Source organism: Falco peregrinus, chromosome 6 (genome assembly GCF_023634155.1).
Source record: "Falco peregrinus isolate bFalPer1 chromosome 6, bFalPer1.pri, whole genome shotgun sequence".
In the NCBI taxonomy this organism is placed as follows: Eukaryota; Metazoa; Chordata; class Aves; order Falconiformes; family Falconidae; genus Falco; species Falco peregrinus.
This window is the reverse complement of record NC_073726.1, coordinates 36,803,803-36,822,734: the sequence shown is the minus strand read 5'-3', so window position 1 is coordinate 36,822,734 and position 18,932 is coordinate 36,803,803. Positions and strand designations below refer to the sequence as shown.

Here is an 18,932-nt window from a genome sequence, read left to right as displayed (position 1 = left end):
CGCGCGGCGGGCGGCCCGGCCCGGCGGGGTTTCCAGCCCTGGCACCATGGCCCGAGCAGCGGCCGCCCCCCCACCAGTCGCCGGTGCCGGGGGTGTGCCCGCGGGGTGTCAGCGCCCCGCGGGAGCGGCGCCGCCCCTCGCCGCCCAGGCGGCCGCCCCGACGTGGGGCCCAGCGGGCGGGGGGCGCGGGGGGTGGGGGAGGGGCGGCGCGGCCGCCCTGCCGCGCGCCTGCGCAAGGGGAGCGGAGCGGCGAGGTCACCCCTCCCCTCCGCGCCGCCCCCGCCCCGCCGCGCCAGAGCGAGGCTGGGCGTGCGGCGTCACGGCGACGGCCCCAAGCCGCGCCCCGGCACAGGCAGCGAGAGGGAGCGGAGCGGGCGGCGGGCGGAGCGCAGCGGGCTCGGCCGGCGAGGCGGCGGCGGCGGTTCGGCGGGGAGCGGGGGCGCTGTCCGGTAGGTCGCGGCGGGGGGTGCGGGCCGGGCCGCTGTGGCGGGGGAGCGGGGAGCGGCGTGTCTGGTACAGGTGGCGGGGCGGGGACCGGCCGGTGGGGGCGGCGGCGGCGAAGGCGGCGGGGGGGGGGGGGGGGAGCGGCGGCGGGGAGCGGCGCGCTGCCAGGGAAGGGGCACGAGCCTGAAACATGGCGGAGGAAGAACTGGGAGCCGCCGCCTCGTCCGGGCTCCGGCGCGGGGGGGACACCGCAGGGGGGCGGAGAGGGGAGAGCGGGGCGCCGAGGGGCAGCTGCTGCCAGCCGGGCTGAGGGCCCGGCCCTGCCCTTCGCCGCCATCCCCCTCCCGCCGGTCCCCGGAGCAGAAGTTGGAGCGGAAGCGGAAAGTTGTAACCCCGCGGCTCGGGGCCGCGACGTGGGGCCCGGCCGGGTGCGGGGAGGGGCGGGTGACGCCCGGCTCGGCCCCGCCGCGGGCGGGGAAGGGGACGGTCCCCGGCTGCCGCCGTCGTTGTCAGCGGGAAGTCCGAGCCGGAGCCCCACCTAGTCCGGTCGCCGGAGAGAAGCCGCTCGCTCTTTCCGGCCGGCGTGCGGGGGCGAGGCGGGGGGGCGGCCGGGTGCGGCCCGCCGGTGCCCGGGGCGGCCGCGGAGTGGGACGGACGGGCAGCGTCGCGGCCAGCGAGTTCCCCTCCTGCTTATCGCAAAACATAAAGGAAAAGGGGATGACAGGGATGTTCGTCTCGTCTGAACACCCGGCCACCACCACTACCCGTGTCAAAGCAAATGGAAGAATTTGACAGACGCTTCCTGCGCCAAACCCGGCTAATAAGCCTGAGATCCGCATATCCTTCTGCCTGTGTTGGTGAAGAAGTGGTGGAACGAAAGTGAAGTTTGCAGAGGGGAAAATAAAACCAAATCCGAGTATTTCTGCACTGGCCTCGGATTACAAAAAGGATAATAAACCAAGGTTTCCTGCAAAAAAAGATCGGTGTGCTTTTACTCCCATTTCCATCTTAAAGGGATGGGTTTTGCCATTCAGGGTAAAACACAAAAAAAGAAAAGAAAAGTCTTTTTCTATACTGTTGTGGGGTATGATAGTAAGGTAGTATGGTTCCAAGACAGAGGGTGTTTCAGAGATGCCTGGCTTGAAAGTCGCACAGATTGTCTGTGTGTTCTTGCATTCATATGTTTTGATTAGTGTAATTTGTTATTTCCAGCATGTAACGGCTACATCTTATCCCAGTGCGAACTGTGTACACAGTTTATGACAAAGGCTTTTCAGTATTCTTTCATGGTAAAATATACATTGAAATTACTGTTATAAAAAAGAAGATACAAAACAGTCTTCTTTTTCATAGGTTATAATTAAAAGGTAAAGAAGCAATCACATTGTCTTATATCATAACCATTCAAAATCAAATGTAGTTCCCTTTGGAAGGAGTCGTTTTCCCCTCTGTTGGAAACTTGAAAAATTAATCAAAATGTCATCTTTTGTATGACTTGCCTCTGTTAAAATCGCAAGTGGGGGATAGACACATACACACACAAAATAACCACTAACAAACTTGATAAGAAAGTGAAAACACTTTACTATTACTCGTTGCATCTTTTTTTATGCTTGCTCAAAGTCTGTCCTGTAGATTTCATTGTAGCTAAAAATGAGCTGAGTGAATAGTGGAGGTTACCTTGGCTGTTCACATCAAAGGCTTTGCAAATAAAGTAACTGATTAGATGCAGGGTTTTATTCCTTGGTACCTGCATATTTTCAGGGATGCTGCTTCTAGTGGTATGAACTACTTTAAGTTCAAATTGCAACTGTGGTGCAAAGCTTCACGATTATCTGTAGCTAAATAACAGAGTTTTGAGTTGCACCGTATGATATAACTGTCATATATCTTTTTGCGGCAAAACTGATCATACTTGGAGCACCAGTCTGCTGGGTGAGTGTGAAATAATGTGCAAAACAGAACTGAAAGACTATAAGTGTAAAAACAGAATTTGGGGGCGGGGGGAGGGGGCAGCGGCAGCAGCAGAGCCCCAGTAGTCTTTTTACTGTCTGTAACTGTGTGTCTTGCTTCTGTTACTACATACGTGCACCAGATAAGTTTTCTGAGTGGAATTAAAATTGTGCTATTTTGTTCCAAAGCTCTGCTGTAGGACAGTTCATCAAAAATAAATCTGAAGTGAGCCATGACAGTTCTTTTTGTGCTGTGCCAGTTTTGCAGAGTAAAACTTGACTGTCTTTTTAATTGAGAACCTTTCTGGAGCAGAGGCAAACAGATGGGAATCTAGGTGAGGGCCTACAAAAGGAGAGAGAAGTTACTTGTATGGCTGAGGAAGGAAGTGTGCTGAAGACTGTGCACTGTAGCTTGTGATCTAACAGTTACTAAATGTGACTTGGGAACTAAAACGATTGTCCACCTATCATGTGGGATGTGTAAAGTGCAAGAGTAACAGAAATACTTGATGCTTACTGCTGTAGTGCCAATCCTGTCATCTGCAGAGCTCTGCTAGCTGCTCCTAGTTAGGTATGAGGTGCTCTTCAGGGTAAGAGCATCTTGTAGGTAGCAACAGGCATTCTGTTGTTCTTGGGTGTATGGTAAGAGGGTAGGTGGGTCCTTTATGAATTGGCCTAAGTAACACTTAGATGACTTTTGGATACCTAACTGATGTTTGAGAGTGTTCTTCAGGGTAAGTTCAAGCTGTTGTGAGTTTTAATCAAAATTACTCTCTTAATAAACAGATCACTAAGCATACCCTGTGCAACAGAAGTTCATGTTTAGCTTGTGGCTGCAAGCACTGCCACTCTTTTGCCTCAGAACAAATACGAAAGCAGACCGAAGTGCACTGTGTAATGTCAGTGTGTTGAATCCCTGCTGAGTTGGGACAGGCTTTTGCTGTGTTCTGTTGCATCTAGGTCAGGTAGAGGGATATTTTAGACAGCCTCCTTGTTTGGAGAGATTAAAGGAGTATCTACAGTAACTACACCTTCATATTCGAAGGTAAACTTTGTTTTCCTGCTGAGACATGGCTAAGGTTGTCTGTTTCTAGTCTTGCATAAAGCAGGGAGAAGGGAAGGGGTTTTTTTGCTACTTGAATGCTTGTTAATAAGGAACCTGTTTTCAGAGTTGTTCAGCAGTTGACTACAGTAGAGCTTTAGTATCTCACTTAAGCATCTAATGTATCACTTTCTCCTTGGGACCTGTCAACCATGAAAAAACAGAGTGGGACAGGCGTACTAGAAGCAATATTCTGATGAAGTTTCTATGGCACTTTGCCTGTAGTAGGCAAGCACTATTTGTAGAAAGTCAAAGACCTTGTCTGCTGGCACAGAATGTTTCTTCCATGGAGCAGTTGAATGAGGCTACCTTTAAAAGCAGCAGCGGGTTCTGGCTTGAAGCTGGTACCTCTTGAGCTTTAGAATGCCTAAAGAAATGCCGGACAACTAAAAGGGAGAAGGGTGGGGGTTTTTTAATTGTTGTGTGTGCCTGTGTAGTATATGCTGTTGTGAGCTCCTGACGTGTTCCTCTCCTCTAGCAGCAAGGAAAGGGAGGAAGGCTATAAGCGCCAGGTTGGAAATCTGCCTACTAGGCAACTTTTGAAATATAAATTTGAAATATAAAATTATTTGGGGGCCCTCTAGCTATTCAGGATGCTCGTTTTTCAAGAACAGTGTTTTAATAGTAACTCTTACTACTGAAGCAGTAGAGTGACAGTTATTATAAGACCCTACAGGAATGTGTGTAGCAGAGTTAAAGGAACTTTTTAGAGTTGAACCAGGAAGAGGAGGCATTTGACAGTATCTTGTATGCTGTCCCACTCACATTTCTAGTTATTAATCTAAGAACTTGGTGTTATTTGAAGTAAATCCCTGATAGGCAACTATGAAAAGAGACTGCCAATTACAGTACACATGGTTAGTTTATTCCTGGCCAAGGGAGGAAGGCCAGACCATAGTGCAGGAGGGGGACAGCCTAACCCTTCTCATGGACTGGTGTTTGTATCCTGTGGCAGAGAAGCAGCATCTCATGTTTCTCTCCAGATGGAGATTCTCTTCATGGAACCCCTAGTTTCTTAGATCGCTTTGTATCATTCCTGCAACTGTTGCAGCACAGCAAGGTGTCCTAAATCTGAATGACTTGACCAGGTCTTCTGCTAGAAGGATATTGTGTGCTGCTGTTACTCGTTCATTAAATAATTTTCGATATATGTCTATTTGTAGAGCTGTGAGAAACTTTGTCATTGAATTTCTGGACAGTATTGAAGAAGTGGAACAGGAGAAAAGGTTCCCTACAGTTACGAACATAAACTAAAAGGATCTGTAGTTACTCTTTTTTTCACAGAAACTCTGAGGAGAAAGTGCTTCTTGCACAAAAATTTGTTGACATTGAGGTGAATGTTACTCTCACTTGCTTTAATTATAACACTTATTAGAAATACTTGATTTCTGTAGGTAATCCGGGTTAAAGGAAAAGATGTAGTATAACAACATTTTCTTTAGTGTGGTTTACTGCGTAACTTTATGTGAAAGTTTGGGGTTTTTTCTTACACGAATTTGCTGTTGCCCAAATAGTGTATGTTGGCCAGCCTGCTTTTCAGTTAATCTAAAATAAGATGTGAACACAGATACTCCCTGCAACTGTTTCTTCTTGTTTCTCTGTATTAGTTGTTAGCTTTTGAATTCTTGTTGTAGTTTTTCCACTCATAATCTCTGTTTCTGCAACCTAACCAGTTGTGCCTTTACTTTTTTTCATGTCTGCAATGAAGGGAAGTTTCTTAAAAGCATTCTACATATATCAGGAAGAAGCAAAAAGAGTACCACCATATCATCTGTGTTAAAGATGAACTGCAGGTAACGTGAGTTGCCTATGTGGAGTTCAAGAGGGGAGATACAGGAGACAGAAGACGTGTATGTTGCTAGGGGTGGCACTTCAGCACTACTGAAATCGAAGTGTTTTCAGTAGTTGCAGGGCCAGACCAGCTACTTCTATGTTTTTCTAAAGGTTTTGTTTATGGTCAATATTTTTTACTTGAGATGAAGCTAGAATGCCGAACAGTGCTTGGACTGGATCAGAACGCAGACAATACTGATAGTTAAGTTGTGCGGTTAATCAAACTTCTATAACATCTAGTCTGATACTTCCCCCCTAAAGTGATTCATTAGAAAACTAGTGGAAAGCTGCTATGTGTTTTGTTTTTTCTGAATGTGGAGAAGGCTAGACTGGAATGTGGAGTGGAAGTAATCTATTAAGTGGAAGTTACTTAAGAATCTTACTCTCTGCAATAAAGTATTTAGGACTAGATTTATTTGTTTATAGTGTGTCATTTACAGTTGCGCCTGGACACAGAGCCATGCACAACTCAGTCTCATGTGCTCAGTTAAGTGTAGGGGCAGACAAACAACATACTGTGCAGGAACATCTTATTAATCTTGCAGATGTGAGGTGGTTAAGGTGAATTGTTAGACGTTAAGATGCAGTCAGTAACCCTCCTATCTTTCATTGTGAAGCTACTTAGAAGGTAACTTTCTGAAAGTTTGATGTACAAGATGACCCATAAACATAGCCTTTGTGTGATTGCTTTTTGTGTTCAGTATTGATGAAGGATTTTCTCAGGGTTGGGAAAGTGTATAAATGAATACAGCATGCAAAATCTTGACTCTTAGTTTCTGGAGTTACGCAGCATGTATAAGGATATACCATTACTGTCTTTCTGTGACCCTTCTGGCTTGTTTAAAATGGAGATTTGATGGGCAGTAGGCATTCTGTGAGTGTGGTGGGTTTATTTCTGTTCAGGGAGTGGTCCTTTTGTTACTTACTGTCTATTGTTTATATTGGTGCAAGTGTCCAGAAAATACTATGTATTTTCGTGGGCTTTATGATGAGCAGTATCAGAAATGAGTTCTTGGCAAGTGTGAATTGATCTTCAGAGTTCTTGCACATAAACCAGTCCATTGATGAATTTTCAAGATAGTTTTATATTAACAGTATTTACTGAATATAAGTATACAATTTGAGATGCCTTGGACTTGTGTTCTCAGTGGGCTGTAAAATGCTGTGTTCAAAATCCAGCTTCTGCTGACATTAGTTATTTGAGAATATGCCATGCTTCTCCTGATGCTGAATTGTCATCTTAGCACTTGGTGGAAACTAAGTGTATAGTACTCCTGTGGCACCAAGAAGGAGCACTGGAAGAGGCAAGAATAGCTGATGGTCATGCTGGAGAACCTCTTTGATTTTTCCAATACATCTTTTTTGACTTAAGTTGCACATTAGGTGGGATCTCACCAAGGAAGAGACACCTGTTACTTGATATAGATCATACTGGACATCGTATAAGTTTGGAGGCCAAGAGAGAAGTCTGCGATACTATAATAGGCAGACATTCATAACTCATCTTTTAACTGGATGCTTGGTCTTCAAATGTTCTTACTTTTTGGTGTACAATTTTCTACTTGCTTTTTATATCTGAATACTAAAGCAGAAATAGGTATCATTCAGAAATGCTTCTTTCTCTCTTTGTATGTTCTTACAGTTTATTGTTACCTTTTCACCTTTCTTTGTATTTGAGCAAGTCCTTTGCCTTTTTTTAAGGATACTTTGGTGGTTTGGTTTTTTTTCTGATCTCCCTAAACTTTTTATTTCAGGAAATGCTCTAAGCTAAATTGAGGTTCAGCCAGAGATCTTGCATAGAGAATTTAAGTGTGGTAGCTGAAGTTCTTCAAAAATTGAGTGGCTGAAAACAAGGTTTTACAATTAATTGCTTTAGACCACTGTATTTGCTGGTGTTTGGCATCCTTTTGATCTTTGTGTTGCTTTTCATCAAACTCTTAAGAGTAATATCAGAAAAGCGCTGTATCTATATGAGTAGGAATTACAGTGAGAAAGAAAGATTTCATGTGAAGCCTCGAATAAAAAGATCAAGTAAGTTGCACAGTTTTATTCTTGAAGAACAAAGAAATCCTCATGCTTTTCTGCTAGAAATTTGGGTTCTGTTTAGCCAGGAAACTGGTGAAGAAGCAGCATGAAGTGCATGTTAGTTTGGACTTAATTTAATTACTGTAACCAATATATTAAACAATGTGCAGTCTTGCTGACTGAAAGTACATCCTGCTTCTAGCCAGAGGCAAGATCTTAAGACACAATTTGCAAATACTTTTTTGACAGACAAATATATAAACTTGAAAATATTTGTATTTTCAGGTAATTTTCTCCTTCCATTGCTTAATCTTATAGTGGACTACATGAAATCCGGTGTGATAAGTTTTACAGAGAAAAGCTGAAGCCTCTTTTCCAAGCTGAATGCTGAATCTCCTTTAATAATAAAAGTGAAAATAAGGAACCATTCATAGCCTTACCTACAAAAGGTCAAAGTCATAGATCCCAAGAACCTAAATAGAGAGTGCACTGGTTAAACTGGGAGCACCCAAAGCAATGTGGAAATACAAGGCTGTGGTTTCATGAAGGATAAACTTACTTTGCTGGAACAGTCAGGGTGGGCTAAAGAGTCATTCTTCCGCTCAGGCTTTGACCAAAATATAGGTTGTTTTGAGATGTGTATCTTTAACTTGCTGAAAGTAAGTGTCTTCTCCAGTAGAAGATTTAGGATGTTCTAGTAACACTTCTTTAAATGCCGTGGTGGTTGTCATAGTTTAAATAATAGATGACTCTTAGAAGACCAGACATGCTGATTTGTATTCAGAAAGGTTTTCCCATTCAAACTTCTGGAGCTGATTTTAAATTTCAGTATGCTTTGGACATCTTCTACTACCTTATCAAAGTAAAGCAAAGTGAGTCTTAATGTACAATGGGATTCTTCAGAAAATGGCAAGCTTTGAAGATGCAGAGGAACCAAAAAGCATGGTCTAAACAAGAACTAGAGTGATCTTAAGAAGATTCAAGTAGACTCGATTAAAGAAGTTTAACCCTCATTAATTTGGTAACTCTCTGCTAAAGATCTAGTCCATATAATAGAAAGTGGTGTGGGGATGAGTGTGATTCAGATTCATTTGGTTAAAATTACTTTTTTTTTTCTTTTTTTTTTTTGTGTGTGTGTAGGTGTCACTGTGTCTATGAGCTCAGGCTTGCAAGTGTGAATTGCTTACCTTTGGGTTCCTGCTCATAACTGTCAGATTTTAACCTCTCTGAAATACCTGACCCATTAGACAGGCCCAAGTCTCATTTTTAAGATGTATCAGCTGCTCAAAAAGCAGATGCAGAACTATGGCAGTTCACAGCTTGGCATGTTATGATAAGTCAGCATTTGGTTTTGGGAGGAGGGCAGGCTGGGATGGTTTGGTTTGGTTTTTTTGTCTCTTTTTTTTTTTTTTTTTTTTTTTTTTTTTAAATACTCTGCTCGGAAGCTTGTGACAACTTAGCAGTTACCTCAGAAACAACCAGGTTGTTGGCAGAGTTGCGGAGGTCAACTTCTACAGTTGTCATCTTCTAGTCAAGGTGTGTTTGAGTTGAATGTTCCCTGAGGAGCTGCCATCCCTAGGTTCAAGATACTACTGCCTCACTGCCCAAAACAGAACAGGATGTTCTGCCCAAGTTTCAGCCACTTCAGTTAAACATTTCAGACCTTTTGCAAACCCACCTTCATCAGTGGATTCAGCTAATAAAGTTAACTGAAAAGAAGCAGTTAAGGTTGCACCTCCATTACTGCAGGGCCAGCAAAACCATGTGGCAGAAGATGGTAGTTATTGGTGGGTGTTGGTGTATACTTTTTTCAACTTAACCTCAAGACAGATGTCTCAAGCTTTAACAAAAGAACTGTTTGTGAAATTAGGTATAATTTGGGTGACCTCAAGTGACTTTTGCTGCTCACATTCAAATATTGTGTTTCTGTTAGGGAAGTATTGATTGAGAGGTCAAAACAGACACGAGTTACAATTACTCAGGACTTTGCTGATACGGTTCATTTATCATGGAAGAACTAATTTTGTTCCTGTTAATGAGTGCTAGTAGCTAGTATTCTCAATTTGCATAGAATCAGTGTCCTTTCAACAGATAAAACTTCTAAACTTAATTAAAATGACATACGGGAATTTGTAAGACTGCTCTCAGGCTACTAGCATGATTTGTAATAGAATTACTGCAAATGATATATGGAAGAATACTTTGTATATAAAGGGCCTATACCAGCCGGTCTTAAATGGTCAGTAACAACAGATCATGCAGTCATGAAGGAAACACATATCTGTGCCTTGATGATGTGTTAGTAAGGTAAACATTTGTGAATTGAAACTTTTAATACCGAAGACAGTGCAAGAAATGGTACCTTGGGATACAAGCTCTGGCATTGCCGGGGTTGTATATGATGTGTTGGTTATAGGGAAGAATAGACAAGAGGAACAAAAATTCAGGTGGTATTGGAACTGCAGTTGAACTGAGCATTGCATTATGTCAGTAGAAGGAAACCCAATACAAGGCTTTACTGGTTCAGCAGCCAGTGTCACAATCAGAGTACAGATAGGATTGCCAGATGTTAAGCAGATATCACGTGGAATTTGAGGCTAGGTCTTGTTTCTACAACAGAAGTTAATCTGCCTTTTTCCAAAGTAGAGTATCTTAAGCCAACTGGCAAGTTTATTCTTGAAGTAACTTTCAAACTGCACACGAGTGCATTTTTACTAGAGAGGTATCTTGACTGCTGAAAATTTCCATGCCTTACTTGTCCTGCTGTTTTTAATTGTTTTTGTAGCTTGAAAGATAAAGTTACTGTAACAGTTATGAGGAGAAACAAATGCTTATACCTGCTTTTAATCAGAAGGATGCTTATCAGGTAAAGCATGTTGCGTATACCATGATGTGCCAATCCATTGATTGCTAAAAGTTTTAGAGCTAAATACTGTTTATTCTCTGCAATGACAGTAGAGCCAAATGTACAGCAGTAAATTGCTGTCTCAGTTCTCAAAACTTGCTGTATGGTTGAATACTTAGCTTATGCATAGCAAGGTATCGTCAAGTGGTAATTATGCATTCTCTGAATTTAATATATTTGTATTTTTTAAAATCTGAGTGGTGGTCTTTCTGTTTATTGTCTGCCTGGATTTTCTTTGCAAGCATAAAAAACATTTGCAATTTAATTTCTTCAGGAATTCTGAGATCATCTTTTCAGCTGGAAATCTGAATGGTAGAACATGCACAACTTTCATGGAGGACAGTGACTATTTTACAGAAGTAGGGAGAAAATGCAAAACCATAGCAAACAGTTACCAAAAAATAAGAACAAATCTGATAAATGTTACAAATTCCAATTGGGGCTTAAATAGACACTGTAGCTTAGGTTTTATAAGGGACTCAAGTTTTGAATTTTTGCACGAAGTTGAAACTTGAACTCTGTGTTGAAGCATAGCATATTTTTAGTAGCTTAATGTTCATTGCATCACTTGCTTTGAATTTACTTTTTACACTTTGTATGAAACTACAGCAAGTTGCACATGTCTGTTAGTCTTTTGTGTTAGGAAGCTTTCATCTTGAGATGGTGGCTTCAAGCAGGCCAGTTTTCATCCTTAGAACCTGTGTTAAGTTTATGTTCAGATTTAACATCTAGCTGGGAAGTAACTGAGTTAAGGGAGAAAAAAACCCAAAACCCACCAGATTTTATTCAGCTGTACTAATTATAGACAGTGGAACTAGTCTCACAAGGTAAGCTCATGTTAGCTGCTTTGTGGAACTTGTCACTGTGTGCAGTATTACTCAAGATAGCTCCCTTCAATGAAAGGAGGAAAACTTAGTTAAGCTGTGGATAAGTGTCCCTATAGGCAGGTCAAGGAGCATCTTAAACCTCAGCGCCATGTTTGTGCTGTAGTAACTTGTTCTGAGGTGGTTGGTATGTTTTCATGTCACTGGATAAGCTTAGTCATCCAGACAGCTTTTTGAAAATCCTCTGAAGATTCTCTAGTGTCAGTTAAAATATTTGAACATGATTGAAGAAATACCGTTGTCCAAGAGAAATTACTGTATTGGTGCCCATAAAAACTAGCTGCCCAACTGATAAAATACGTGTCTGTTAAGAAGCTGTCTCAAAACGAGGTAAAAACTGGAAATAAAAATTGCTTCTAGCTTTGTTTACGGAACAGTTGACTCACTTCCAAAGAGTCTGCATTAGTAATGAAATAGCTCTACTTCCAGGAGTCCTGGGTATAAAAGCCTTTAATTAGACCTGATGAGCTTTTCAGTGTATCTTGTCTTCAGAATTGATTTCTGAATAATGTTTTCTATAAATAAGTGTGAAAGTCAGCTCTGGAGTATTTTAGCTTCTTTCATAAGACACACTGCTTACCCTGTTGAGTAAGGATTATCTGAGTTGCATCTAAAAACTGGTGAAAATGAACAGGCTTCCACTTCAGGTTATGTTGTAGGTTGCTGCTTATACCCTGAGATTACTCTGGGGAAAAAAGAACCTTCTTGGAGCTGAGGGATAAGAATTTTGGACTTCCCCTTACATGTAAGTATTTGGGGAATGTTAAGAACAGCACACATCCTCTCTTCTCTAATTCATTGCTTCCCTGAAGAAGGGATTCTAAACCAAGAGACTCAAAACTTAGTGGAATCCGGGTGGTACAATTAGAAAGTTTGGCTGTCTGAGGCTGCTCCAGTACCAGAAGTGGGAAACATCTTGTCTGGAAAGACTTAATCCTCTGACCTTGGTTGGTCCTGTGACTGAACTAGAGCTATTTTTCCAGATGTCTGACCATTGGTGTCTTGCTCCATCTCAGCGCTAGTATACCCTCTGAGAAGCAGGTTTTTAGTTCCTTGGCTTTTTTTCCCCTCCACTGCTAATTGTAAGCAGGTAAACCAGTTGGTTAATTTGCTTTGTCTGTTATGTTAATGCTTGAAACTTTTTCCTCATGCAAACAGTTGAGATTAATTTAGGAGTGCTATTCCCAAGGTGGTTCTAACAAAGCATCTCTTCCAGAGATAAAAATGTGCTGGGGCAGAAGCATTATGAAAATTTTAGTGAATACACTGCAACTTCTCAATACAACCAGAATGTCAGGGTCTGAACAAGAATCATGGTTTCTGCAAAGTGCTGAATAATCATGATGCCTTTTGAAAACGAGAATGTTTCTCAGATGAGTATTTGTTTAATTCTGTACTTGAACAACTAGTTCAAATAAGCAAGTCTTGGGGATGTCTTTGAGTAGTAACTGTATTTAGTTCATGTCTTTGGTCTGCAGCTGAGCTCTAGTTACAGTGTCATTTGATTTAATATCACTTGGAAAGATTGTATTATTAACTTTCCCATTCCTCAGGTAACAAAGTTGAATCAGAAATGAAAATTTGAAGCTGAAGGAGTTGAAAGAAAACTAAATTCTACTAAAAAAAAGAAACAAAACCCCCAAAATCCACCAAAAACATAACAACGCGTTTTCATAACTATCTATCATATCAAGCTCAGTTATCAATGGTATTTGAACTTTCCTGAATTCTTTGTTGCGTGGTTGCTTTTCAGGAAAGCTTTACAAAGCAGTAAGTGTGCAGTTTCTTCATTTGCTGCTAAAGTAGGATTTCTTATTCCTCAACTTTCTTAGCATCATCACTTTGGTTTGCCTTTTTCTGGAGACATGCTTCAAGAAAATGACGGAGAGGCACTTTTTCCTGGTTTATCTGACAAGGGCAGAAGTGGAAAGCAAGTTCCATGTTCATGGTCTTTGACAGATGTGAAGCTTTTAAGATGCTTCATTTCTAGTGACTTGTTCTGGTTAACCTTTCTTCTGTGCATTTATTCAGAGATCTGTTCATCCTTCAAAGAGAATCTTTATGGGAAAAAGTGTCCATTTCTGTCCATGTGAAGCTGTTGCTCATCTAGTTTATCAAGTGCTTTTAAGAGGTATGCCATGAAGAAGGAGAATTAAGCAGTTAAATTAATACACTATACTAATACATTCATACATGCATTAATTAGAGAAAGTAATATGAACAGACTAGTGAGAGGGGCTTCACAGATGTGGTGGTTTTATGGACTGTATGTTTCCAGAAGTGTACAAGGCAGTTACTGAAGTGCCACTGGCAGTTAATGGAGGCAATCTGAAAGCAAACTGTGTAATTTCAAGGGATTGTAGTACTTGACATCATTAGAATCCAATCCAGTTCATGTGAAAATGCTATGTCTTGAAGAGTAATTTCCCTCATTTTTCTAGCTGAATCTTGCATTAGACATCTCCAGAGTTCACAGTTATGTCGAACATCTGTCCATATAAATACTTGACTCAGCAGTTCAAAGCCAAAACCTGCTCCAATTAAGAGGAAATTTCTTCAGCACCTGCATGGAGACCAGTTAACAGTATTTTCCTGCCTAAAGATGGAGGAGCAGAAAAATGAAAAAAGCAAAGGAAGCTGGCATTGCTCTCGCTCTTTGCAGATCTGTCATTGTAAAGGTAGCCAGCATCCAAAGCAAAATTTCTTTCTTGAAATAGACTCCACTAAATGAAGAGGGATTCAAACAGGTTACTTGATTTACTTGGTTAGGAATAAGTTTAAACTTGTATTTAATTATTGAGTGATTAGGTGGATACTTCTCATCAACTGTCTAATAAAACTGGGAGGTTTTTGCTTATCTGTTAGTTATCATAGTCTCTTTATTTCTATTGTGGACCCTTGACTATACCAATTTTACAGCCCTGAGATGAGGTGTTCTGGGGAGTACAGACAAATACTATTGTTAGGCTTAACACTATCATATTCTAGAAATTACGGCCATGCTGTGATACAGCTGTAGCTTTAGAATGCTAAGTTGTAGATGAGGAAACATGTAAACCTGAATGTCTCCTTATTTGAATGGCTGAGGTCGTGCGATCTAATGGTCCTTTCTCCTCCTTTCCAGTTAATACATTTCTTTCTGATAGCTTTAGAACTGAAGGGTATCATTGAAATGACTGGTCAGTGCAGACTGCTGAAAATTATTGTTCAGGTGCTAAATTGAGCTCTGTTTTGACTGTACAGATGGTTTCATAATTACAAATTCCTCCGAAGTTCTTCCAGTAACTTATTTTTTTGGGGGGTGGCAGAGGATGACAGTATGTGAAATGCAAGGCACAGGCTTTATAAAGAGGTGTTCCATGCAGGAAATCCAGTATCAGTTTTAGAATGGCTAGAGAAGTGCACTTTTTTTTTCCAGGCAGAAAAGGGAATCCACCAGAATGTTGCACTTCCATCCTGCCTTTTATAGTTTGCATCTCTTTCAGCAGTTCAACTTTTTACTTCTAATGTCTTGCTTGAAGCTTAATGGCTTCTGTTGTTTCAAATACTACTATTGGGTAACTGAAAGGTGCTTTTATGGCTTAAACCTCTACTTTTATACTTCATTGTCTTCCTCCTCTGCCCCTACTCATTTGTCATAAATGAGTCAAAAGGAAATCCTCTTGGCACTGGATAGAGCTGAATACAATATTAGTTCCAGAGTCAAGCATTGTATCAGTCTTAAAAGTAAAGTTACAGCATGGTCGAGGTTTAGGATGCAAGCAGTCTGTACAACCTGTGATATGAAAAAATGGGTTTGAGCTACAGCAGTCAAGTCAGGCTAGTTGGGAATCGCTGGAAAGTCAAGTTCAGGCAAGATCAGAGCCCTAACTCAGTCTGGAGCACGCTTGCAGCCAACAGGCATACTGATCAGTGAAGGTGCATGATAGGCTTTTATTATACCAAATAATTTGGCAGACCTCAGTGTTGTAAAGCAGCTCCTACCTTCATGGGCTGGTTGCTTCTTAGCTGAGAAGGTGGCAAAGACCTGTATGTAACCAGAAGTTCTCTTAACTAGGAATTGAGGTTTTCTGTTAGAAAACAGTAAGAGAAAGGTAAAGTGACATCAGGACTGTTCCTCAAAGCTGTTGGGGTGGTGGATCTAAGCGGGAGCAAATGATAGATGGTGCTTCTGCTGCATGCTGTGTTAGAGATCTCCAAGTTTGCTTTCTTAAAGTGTTTTGGAGAATACATTGGTTTGTGTTTCATTCCAAGATGTCATGGCCAGACTATCTGATGATGATTGATGACTTGCAAGCTACTTCTATGCTGTATAGGTGTGTGTATATATAAAGGATTACTGTGTGCTCCCGGTGAGTTAGGGAGTAACTGTACAAATGACAAACAAGTTCTTATAGAGAAAGAGGAAATCGGTATCTAAATTGCTCATTGCCCAAGTTTGGGTGGAAGGTCAGAGAAACATTTGAGTGAACTACAGTCTGGCTTTGTCTCATCTTCAAAGATCTTAAAAAAAGCTTTTTGCTTGGGTGCTTCAGAAATTAAGATGATTGGCTAACCAATGTGTAATAGTGTATAATACTTTAATTATGTACCACCACTTAAAAGTAGTGAAATTGGTTCCAGAATGTTGTACAGCAATTGGATATTTAGGGCTGAACTTCTAAATCTAGATACTGAAAGAAGCTTTGGCTTGCGTTAAATTCCTAAATCCCTGTTTGAGATCCAAAATGGAATTAATTGCTAGTCTCTCACTAAAACCAAGTTTGTTGGCTGCTTCTTCCAGTACTTGGAATTTTCTTTAAGGAATTTTAGATCATTCAGTAAGAAAAAGTCACAAATTACTCAAAACAGTAGGTAAAACAGGTATTTGGTACCCGCTGCTTAAGTTCTGTTACTCCTAAATTAGGCACTTTTGGTACTGACATCTCCATATTTAGTTGCTAACTTCAGACTGAAAAACTCAGTTTAAACTGTAGTGAAATTACTGCAATTCACTCAGATTACTGTACTGGGATTTCCCCTACACTGAATATCTTTATGTTATTCTACTGACACCTTTCCAAAATTAAAGGCATAACTAAATGTTTTAAAGAAATGACGGGTAATGTAGTTATAGGCTTAACTCATCGTGAGTTTGAAAGGTGTGTTTCAGTACAGTTAGAGACAATCCTTTATTCGTCTCCTTTGTAGAAAAGCTGGACGATTTACAAGTCTGTGGATCTAATTGAACATCTACAGTGGTGCCAAGTAGATGAAACTTGTGGTGTGAATGGTTCTGGTGATCCATGTTTGCAAAAAAATCAGTGTGGGGAAGGAGAAACAGTTTCTTAAAGTCAAGAGTGAAAAGTTGTTCTGCTAGGTGTGAAAAACACTGAAGAGCCCTAAAACGTATTGGTAAGAGAAACCTGTGGAGACCTGCTTTGCTGGGCATCAGGTCAGTGATTTTTCCTTGTATTCCTTTTGCTTAAGGTGCAAGGAATGGTTTTGGTAAGCTGAAAGACTGCTCATTATGTATTTTGCAAGAAGAAAATTAAAGAGGATCTGGCCTCTTGCTTTCTCAGTCTTCTGACAACGTGGAGTTAATCAGTGATAGTAAAGATGGACAGTAACTTGTAGGTGCTCTTTTTCTATGCAAATCATCTTACCATTTTGTGCTAAACACCTAACAGATGGTGTGACTCCAGAGATGCTGTGAAATTACTATTGCTGAGAAGGGTCTTTCTTACCTTACTTCTGCTGCTTGTCTTGTACAAGTACTTGTGCTGGATTCCCTTCGCTTCTCTCCCCCAGCCCCCAGGTTATTTGTCCCCAGATTATTTGTCGGCTGGGGAGGGTTTCATTCTTTCCCCTGGGGTGGAGAAGGGAGAAAACAGGTAACTCAGTCGGGTAAGTGCTAGAGCCCCTGCAGGAAAGGAACTGAGATGAGACCTCCGTCCCAGGGCAGCAGTAAGAGTCCTGTTAGCTCAGTTGCTAGCAGGACTGTTTTCTTGAGCATTATAACCCAAAGATGTGTCCTTAAATTTTGTTTTGTTTGCTGGTCAGTTTTGAACGAAGATGAGCAAGCAGATCTGGCAGACAACTGTAGGCAGCCCCACTAGCTAGTGTGGAAGAGGGGAACAGAGGTAGCTTGTAGAACAATGGTCTCGAAAGAGTATTTTAGTTGCCTCCAGTTATTCATGAAACTACAGTCATTATAACTGCAGTTAGATATCTAGCAAAACATTAATCAACTTTCAGACTTAAGAAGGGATCAGTTTGAAAACTGACTTCTGGGATCCTGCTGTTCTTTTTGAGAAATGTTTGTTTGCTGGAAGGAGGTTGGTTTAATTTTCTTACACAGATCTCTGTGGTTCTTTGTTTAGTGTTTAAATGTTTCAGAATGAGAAAATGCATGTTACATCCTCTTGGATAATTGTTTCTTATTAATAGTAACTGTTAGCTTTACTGTAGTAGGGTTTATTCAGTATTTCTTTATGGGAGAACAGTAATGAGGTAGAGGAAATACAGTATCTGATGGTTTGCAGCATTTTATCGTAGCTGCATTAAGAGTTGATAGTTTGAAAATGGCCACTATTAAAAAAGTTAACTAAGCCTTTTTATCAAACCCTGCTTAGTGTACTGGATTTTAGCATCATGGTTGTACTTTGTGCATATAGATCAAACTTTGTGTCAGTAGATTTGGTTGTTACTTCAAGTAAATAACTGCAAGTAAAGAAATGCTGTTGCCTAAAGAAGTTTCCCATTTTGTGTGGGTTTTTTGTCAGCATGCTGATGCTTTCAGCTCTTCAGAGGGGACTGGAGACATTTCATGTGTATCGGCTTGTACGAACCAATTCATTTACGTGTGTACATACATGCAATTACAAAAACTTGTGTGATATGAAATAAGTTTGGGGGATGGGTGAGCAGAGGATGTACTAGCTGTGAAATCTGAGAAACTTTTTTAGAATTACTGTGTTAGTACCGTAGGTAACTAACATTAGCAGCTGTTTACCTGATAAACCTATACAATACTCTGTAGCTGTTATAAAACTGCAAGCTCTTTAGGCATCTGTGTCGCTCTTGGAAATACTGGGTTTGGTCTGTTGTTGCAAAATGTACGGTATGAGCAACTTGTGAGTGAATGAAAGATCTTGAGAAACCTGTGAAAAACCTTAATACTTGCTGTGACTATAGCTGAAAGGTACTACAGGCCCGTTTGAATGAAGAGATTTTGTAGATTTCTGGAAAATGTTATGAGATGAATATGCCTCACTGGATGGTTTACTGTAATCCAAGTAATTGGTCTACCAGTTGGGGTGAACTAGTTTCTATGCCTGATTCCCCTTTGCTGTAAATAAAGGAGTTGAATTCATCCAGAGGCCTCTGAGGAAGTGATACATGCATATGGGTGTGAGCAGTTCTTGCAGATACTCATGTGCTTTCTTTGAAACACCTGAGATGCTTTAGCAGGATCATGATACTGAGGTCTTTATTACAGAGACTCTTAATCTGTGCTTGCCTCTTATCTAAATTACCGTTTCATGGGATATAAAAAAATCGGAATTTTAAAAACTTGCCAAGTCTGTACTGTGAAATTAGGTTAGATAACAGGTAAAGAACCACCATTATCCATGTGTTAAAACATGATAACAAGAAAACCTTGGAGGTACTTTATTTGTGCTGGATGAAAAAGTAGCATCATTCAGCAATTACCGTGTCTTGAATAAATATCTGTAGTTTCTGTATGGTGTAATAAAGTGACATCTTGCTTAGGTTATGCCTGGTTATGATAGTATATCTTGTGC

General features: G+C 41.1%; 1 protein-coding gene across 1 annotated transcript in view; it reads left to right on the top strand.

Moving 5' to 3' along the window:
- The first annotated feature begins 315 nt into the window (after window positions 1–315).
- RAP1B (RAP1B, member of RAS oncogene family) overlaps window positions 316–18,932 on the top strand; it is a 32,886-nt gene continuing 14,269 nt past the window's right edge. Inside the window, exon 1 of the mRNA XM_055807776.1 lies at window positions 316–449. The gene's annotated coding sequence lies outside the window, so the exon portion shown is untranslated. The remainder of the gene's footprint in view (window positions 450–18,932) is intronic.